The sequence below is a fragment of the Miscanthus floridulus genome, chromosome 9 (genome assembly GCF_019320115.1).
Source record: "Miscanthus floridulus cultivar M001 chromosome 9, ASM1932011v1, whole genome shotgun sequence".
Lineage (NCBI taxonomy): Eukaryota > Viridiplantae > Streptophyta > Magnoliopsida > Poales > Poaceae > Miscanthus > Miscanthus floridulus.
In genome coordinates this window covers 109,464,719-109,472,870 of record NC_089588.1, presented here as the reverse complement: position 1 = coordinate 109,472,870, position 8,152 = coordinate 109,464,719, and the positions used below count along the sequence as shown (strand labels likewise).

The 8,152-nt window shown below is 46.6% G+C and overlaps 1 pseudogene; it reads left to right on the top strand.

Moving 5' to 3' along the window:
- Positions 1–3,834: 3,834 nt before the first annotated feature.
- On the top strand, positions 3,835–6,117 carry LOC136480546 (uncharacterized; annotated as a pseudogene).
- The last annotated feature ends 2,035 nt before the right edge of the window (positions 6,118–8,152 follow it).

Below are 8,152 nucleotides of genomic sequence, written 5' to 3'. Positions count from 1 at the left end.
GGGACCCTCGGGGACTCGCCAGACCACTCCGTGCTCTGGGACTTCTGGCCAGACCACTTCGTGCTCGGGGACTGCCTCGATCACTCTCCGACCACAGCTTGGGGACTTCGTCGCTCGCTCCTCGACCTGTGCTCGGGGACTGCCTCGACCACTCTCCGACCACAGCTTGGGGATTTCGCGTCTCAACTACATGCAACTGACGACTCGCATACAGTTGGGATATTTTTTTCTCCTTTAGACCTTGCTACAAGGGCTCATACCTCGCCTTACAGCAAGCTCGGGGACTACATCCACGGGTTACTATTTCTCGTCGCAGGGGCCAATCTTAGAATCTTCGTCCAATGGATCTCAACAAGACTGCACGCAAGCGGCGCTGCCATCAAGTCGCGACATGTCGCTATTGGAGGCAATGTACATGCCCTTGCGTCAAGTCCACATGTGCACGTCCATGCGAGATGATCATCAGCAAGCAAAGGCCACATCTACAGTGCCATGCAATGCAAGCTCCATACAAGCTAATCAATTGTTGAGCTGAGACTTGCATGTGCTCGTACACGTGCGTATACATGCACAGAGCTGCCCCTACGAACTACCACCAGATTCAAAAGATCCGATCAAGACTACGCGTCGACTCCATGCAGAAGATGAAAAGCATCACCGACTCCAAATATGAAGACCACATACAAATCTACACCATCGCCGATCGCGAGCTGTCCGAGTCTCCGACCACGTCCCGAGCGGCTCTGTCGAGCTCCGACCACATCGATCACCAGACCACGTCGCAATGATGATTGCCACGAAGAACGGCGCTGTGACAACCGTGACCATCGTCGTGCGACAAGTCGGGAAGCTCGAGGATCCGGACAACTTCATCGCCACCGACCAGATTTCATCGCCATCGGGGACTTCATCGCTCGCTCCTCGACCTGTGCTCGGGGACTGCCTCGACAACTCTCCGACCACAGCTTGGGGACTTCGTCGCTCGCTCCTCGACCTGTGCTCGGGGACTGCCTCGATCACTCTCCGACCACAGCTTGGGACTTCGTCGCTCGCTCCTCGACCTGTGCTCGGGGACTGCCTCGATCACTCTCCGACCACAGCTTGGGGACTTCGTCGCTCGTTTCTCGACCTACGCACGGGGACTTTGCGTCTCGGCTACATGCGACTGGCAACTCGCATACAGCTGGGATATTTTTTTCGCACTTAGACCTTGCTACAAGGTTTATACCTCACCTTCCAGCAAGCTCGGGGACTACATCGGTACGATGCACCTGCCGGTGCATCTCGTATCGCCTGTACGACGATTGGGTTCTCAACTTAACTGGGAATTCTTTTTAGACCCTGGCACCACGTGCCTACATCACCTACTACCAGGCTCGGGGACTAAGTGGGCACACTTCACCTTGCGGTGAATGTGTTTGTTTTTCGACCCCTACGCCTCTGATGATCAAGGACGCTGCGCTTCAAGACGCACTTACATTTCTTTTCAGAAATACAAGTGGGCACACTTCCCAGGACGGAAATCTTTTTCTTTCTTCTTAAGAGCACCATACATTCTTTGGACAACCTACTTCTCCGGCGACAACGGTGGTCGGAGATGTCAAGAACTCAAGCCTCACTGTTCGGAGAAGGTTGAAACGTCGTGTCGCATCAGAATACATGGCGCTCGGGGACTAGCTGTGGGGGATATACCCCCGGATACCACAAGATGGTACATGGGCCGCACCATCCGAGGTGGCCCGGCCCGTAAGATCAAGGCGTACACATCAAGATTACAAGTTGTACTAGATATTGTAATAGTACCAAATAGGATACTTTACTTGTAACCTTGTCCCTTCGGAGTATATAAGGAGGGGCAAGGGTCCCCTAGAGGACAGATCCAAACAGATCAGACAGTATACATCTCAATACAATACACCAAAGACACAGGACGTAGGGTATTACGTCGACCAGACGGCCCGATCCTGTCTAAATCGTTGTCTCTGCGCCTTGTGTCACCATCTGGTTCCTGATCACACGCATCCTACCGATAATCTACCACCACGGGCACCCCCCTCGGTGGACTGCCGACCATATTTTGTCGACAAAGTCCTAAACTACTCTAAGTGTCTTCTCAACACCAAATGACACTTAGAACTAGTCCATCCTTAACCTTGTCATCCATCCTTTGAAAACCAAAACGATTTACATCGTAGGGGCATGACCACCATGATAGCCCAATCGATCTCCATTACCGTGACCTAACTTAATTGCCTCTGCAAAACATACGTTAGTCACAGTAATCACGTATTGTCATGAATCACCGAAACCCAATTAGGAGCCTAGATGCTTTCAGTATGTATATTCATTCTTTTAACAGGAGCAGATTACATGTTATTGTACCATATTTTACTACTTTTGTTTGAATATTTTATGAAAATAACTAGAATATGCTATATTTCATGACAGATGGAGTAAACTTTGGTAACTATGGACACATTTGGTTGGCTTGCTCACTTGTTTCGCCTTGCCTCGTCTAGCAAGGCTAGATTTTTTTTTCGGGTAGAAAATTAAGATTGGTTAACTCAAGCTGCGTCTATGTCTTAAAAAAATTGACACGGTCAAATTTGAGATAATTTAATTTAAGAGAGATAACAATAAAGCGTGGTTAAAATTGGCTAGAATCTACCTAGAGAGATAGGAAGATGTCATGCTACAAATTCAGGTTGTGAAAACAACTATTAGGAGCTTTAAAGTTTTTGTTAGAATTTGTTGTAGAACCATTCATAAACGTGTCTAGTTGAGCCAAGATTAAAGCTCCATTCTATTTGTTGAGTTCTGTGATCTTCTGCTCCATTCTAGTATACTGGCAACCGATTATCTCGGTATGCTAGACAGCTCAAGGAATGGCCAGCGCGGTCGCAGAGGGCGCCGCCTCACGCTCGCTCTGGCGACGAGGAGTGCACTTCAGCCGTCTTCCTTTCTGGCGGTTGCGGACGAGGAGGACGCAGACGACGACGAGGATCGGAGGCGGGTAGAGGGATGAGCTGGCTCTGTCGAGAGCAGTGTCTCTAGCGATGGAAGCATCTCAGCATCTGAAGCCAATCCATGGCTTTTAAGCTCAGGCCGGGCCGTCTCCTATCATGTCTAGGTTTTGGGCTACAGGGGGCGACTACGACTCCGAGGAGGATGAACCGGCTTCTCCTTCTACGCCGGATTTCATCAGCGAGGCTGTAGATGCAGGATTTACACACAACGATCTGTATAGAGCTGAACAGGCTCTGGACTCAGGTAAGTCTCCTTCGTCTGATGCCCTTCGGACTCCCAAAGACCATTGTCTCCACGATGGTTCAAAGGAAGCTTGCCGGGGTGCCATGGCAGGGACCTCTACCCCAACCTCGAGTGTCTCCACCACTGGACACTGGGTGATGTCCTTGCCAAGGCTACCTACAGGTCTTCAGCTTCGCGTCACAGATTGAGCTCGCCAGTCCGTCAACAGAGATCTCCGTTCTTTCGTTCTACGGTGACGAAGATGGAGGTTTCAAAAAAAATTGAAAAGCCGAGAGTTTCAGGACTCTAATCCGGAATTTCCTCTGCTTACTGAACGGATGCTACCGGTCTCGGCTGCGTGTGTCTCTAGCGGTGTGGAAGGGACGACGGAGCCGGAGCGATCTGGGCCAAGCAGACCGTGTTGAACTTGGGCCCGGGAAATTTTTTAGGCCCACAAAGGGTCTATGTGCCCTTTTCTTGCGTACCGGCACCAAAAGAAAACCTCGCTGCACGCCTAAGCCGTCGCCATCACCGTCTTCATCACTGCGCCGCTTGTTCGCGAACGTGGTTCGCGAGGGTAAAGACATGGCTGGGCAAGGGTCCGAGCCAATGGAGGAAACTTTGGTGAGCATGGTGGAGGCAGGGGCGCAGGCTTCAACCCCGGTTTTCAACCCAGGTTATGACCCTGGCTTCGGCGGACGTGGACGAGGTCACAGCTTCTCGGGGCGAGGGGGCCGTGGTGTAGACCTTGGCTTTGCCCCGCATCGGGGCCGAGACAGGTTCAGGGGCTACAACAACTTGAGTGGAAGAAATAGCGGTGCTCACTACTATGGAAGGGGGAAGAAACTTCGGTGGACGTCCGTGGCCAAGGGGGTCGCAGGGGTCGAGGTGGTCGCCATAACACCGACTATCCCTCATCCTCGGCATCCTGTGCCACCACACCAGTATGGGCCGTCCGGGGCTATGGGTGCCTACCCTAACCCAGCACATGATGGGCTGTACCAGACCGTAGGAGGGTACCAGCATCCCATCGGGGGCTTCTTCCCGCAGCCGCAACCAATGGAGGTGAACCCCCAGCAGGTGCTCATGGGGGGTCACGTCCAGCAGCAGGGGGGCCCACGTCATCTGCCATCTCTGGTCATCAAGCGCCGGGCTCCGTTGTGCCTCCTCCTCAGTTGGAGACCGGCACAGGGAAGGGGGATGCTTCTTCGACAAGCCATGCTACCGCCATGGTGGTGGACACCGCAAACATGAAAGCTACAGCAAATCCCGGGGGACTATCCCACCGGTCAGTGAACCGAAAGGTACTTCCTTAGATATCCTAGAGTCATCGGATAAAGGTTCAAAGAAAACTAAGGGCAAGCCATTTTGTTATCGCTGTCGTACAAAAGGTCATACAATTCACGAATGCACTGTTGTTCTTTGCTGTGAAGTTTGTTTTGGTGACCATGTGACTAAGCTTTGTCCAAATATTAAGAAAACAAATACAAATGCTATTCCCTGTGGTTATGCTGTGGAAGGACTAGGCTTTTATTTCATTCCAGTGGTGGAAAATCCAAAAGCTAATGTGGAAGGAAAAGCAGCTGTGGTACGTGTTTTGGAAGGTTCTTTTACTGTAGACCAATTGGCAGTAGAACTAGAAAAACTACTACCAGATAAGAAACATAAGTGGGAAATTGAGACAAAGGGCACTGATGCTTTTATTATCAATTTTCCATCTTCTGACCTATTGGAAACAATGGTGAATTGGGGACCTATGGATGCCAAGGCAGTTAAAGGCAAGATTCGTTTTGAAAAAGGTACTGAGAATGAGAGTCTATAAATATGAGATTGATAAAGTGTGGGTGCAGTTTAGAGGACTACCTAAAGAGTTCAGAGAATTTCCCATCATCTGGGCAGTTGGAACTATCTTAGGTGTCCCTCGGGCTGTTGACACTATCTTCACGTTGAACACTGGCAGAGCTAGAATGAAAGTAGCAGTGCTGGATCCGAAACTCATCCCGGATTTTGTGGATGTGGTCATTGGTGACTTTGTTTATGAGCTACAGTTTAGAGTGGAGGAGGACACTCCTACTGATGAGCCACAACTCATTGATATGGACTCTACCAAGGAGGGTGATCCTAAAGAGGAAGACCCCAAGAAGGGAGACCCGAGGGAGGGAGATCCCAAAAAAGGAAATTCTGAGGGAAAAATGGATGTTGATGGAAAAATAGGAGACGCTCAGGCACATGGCAATGGTAATGGGGATTTCCAACCTATGGACAGCCTGCACAATGCAGATAATGGGGCGGCACAGCTGGAGGAAGTAGGAACTTCTACCATTTCCCAGAGCAAGCCTGTGAAGCCTAATAACAAACCAGTGGTCCTGCTTTCTCAGTCTGGAGGAGCTGTAAATGGTAATGGGGCATGGAAGGCTACTATGATGCCCTCACAGATCGACTCTGGGATTCTAAAAAATAAAAATATCAGTGGGACAGTTTCACCGGTGAGATCCAGCAAGAGGAACGCCTCAAGTGTGGATCAGGACTCCACCGAGAAGGCAGCGAAGCTTAAAGCGAGGAAGAACTTGGAATCTGCGCTTGACAAAGGTAAACTGCAACAACCTACCTCTTTTACTTCACGAGATGTTTCTTCTTTACTTACTTCATCAAAATCAATAGGGGTTGTTCTAGGAAACAATGAGCATGATATTTTTAATTCTTTAAAATGTTTAAAAGACATCGAATTTAATAGATTGAATGAGAATGATAAGCTAAGGGAGGACAATATTGTTTTAGTGGAAGATGCATCAACTGTATGTTCTAATGAAGATAATTTAGATCTTGAAGCTTTGAATCTTATTTGTTCTGAAATTGCAGAAGGGCTAGGTGATGGGGGTTGTGATCCTTTGATTTTACAAACCCCCGTATCACTTAAAACAAGAGGGCGTCCTCGTCATAAGAAAAGAAATAAGAATAGTAATAAAAGTTGTTAAAAATGAAAGGCATTTTTTGGAATTGTAATGGTTTCGCTGATGGTAAAAAATACAGATTCCTCTCAGATTTAACAAAAGAGAAAAGCCTAGATTTCATTGCCTTATCGGAGACTGGTAGAGCTAACTTTCCCCAAACGACTCTAAACACTATTTGTGCTGGTAGAGACTTTATTTGGCACTATATGGCTCCACGGGGCAGATCTGGTGGCATGATTCTAGGCGCCCATTTGTTAACTTTTGACATTGGGGAGATTGAGGAAGGAGAATTCTTTATTCATTTTAAATTAAGACACAAAGAGGATGATTTTAAATTTAATCTAATCTCAGTATATGGGCCGGCACAGTTGGATCAAAAGCCCAATTTTTTGTCTGAGATGGTCCGGGTATGTTCAAAGGAAGCCTTACCTATTATTATAGGTGGTGACTTTAACATTATTCGGAGACCGGATGAGAAAAATAATGATAACTACAGTGATAGATGGCCTTTTATGTTCAATGCAGTAATTGATGCCTTAAATCTTAGAGAAATAGATTTGTCAGGAAGAAAATACACTTGGGCTAACAATTTGACAAACCAAACCTTTGAAAAATTGGACAGGGTGCTAGTTTGCACAGACTTCGAGTCCAAATATGCGCATAGCACAGTATATGCTCTTTCTAGAGAAATTTCTGACCATACACCTCTGCTTTTCTCTACAAATAACCCTTCCACAACTTATCAGCCTCAATTCAAATTTGAATTAGGGTGGTTGTTAAGAGAAGGATTTTGTGAGATGGTTTCTGAGATTTGGCAAAATACTCTAGCGTCTGGAACACCTATTGAGAGGTGGCAGATGAAAATTAGAAGGCTTCGCCAACATCTTAGAGGTTGGGCGATGCATTTGAGTGGTGCTTATAAGAAAGAAAAATCTACTCTTTTAAATAAATTGGATGAACTAGACAAAAAGGCAGAAAGCACCATGCTAAATGAATCTGAACGAGACTTAAAGCATGTCTTGAATGAAAGGCTCGCTGAGTTGCTTCGAGAGGAAGAACTAAAGTGGTACCAGAGGGCTAAAGTGAAACACCTTTTAGAAGGAGATGCTAATACAAAATATTATCACTTGTTAGCCAACGGTAGACACAGAAAAACTCGTATTTTCCAGCTCGAGGATGGTAATAACATAATAACTGGTGATGCTCAGCTTAAGGAGCATATTACCTAGTTATTACAAAAACCTGTTCGGTCCATCTGAAGATTCTCTAATTTCACTAGATGAATCTCAGACGGAGGACATACCTCAAGTTTTGGATATGGAAAATGAGTTCTTGACCGAGCCCTTCACTCATGAGGAAGTCAGAGCGGCAATTTTCCAAATGGAACATAATAAAGCGCCTGGGCCGGATGGTTTTCCTCCTGGAGTTTTATCAAGTTTTCTGGGGCTTAATTAAAGACGATTTGATGGCTCTGTTTTCTGATTTTTATCAGGGAACCTTACCTCTCAATCGTCTTAATTTCGGTAACATAATCTTGCTGCCCAAAAAGAAGGATGCAAGAGTTATTCAAGAATACAGGCCTATCTGTTTGTTGAATGTCTCTTTCAAAATATTCACAAAAGTGGTGACAAATAGATTATCTATGATTGCCCACAAACTAATAAGACCGACTCAGACGACTTTTTTACTAGGAAGAAATATTATGGAGGGCGTAATTATATTACATGAAACGCTTCATGAACTTCACACGAAAAAACGAAACGGTGTGATTGTTAAAATAGATTTTGAAAAAGCCTATGATAAAGTAAAATGGAGTTTTCTACAGCAAACATTAAGGATGAAGGGATTTTCACAAAAGTGGTGTGAATGGGTGCAAAGTTTTACACAATGAGGCAATGTAAATATTAAAGTTAATGACCAACTCGGATCTTACTTCCAGACAAAAAAAGGTT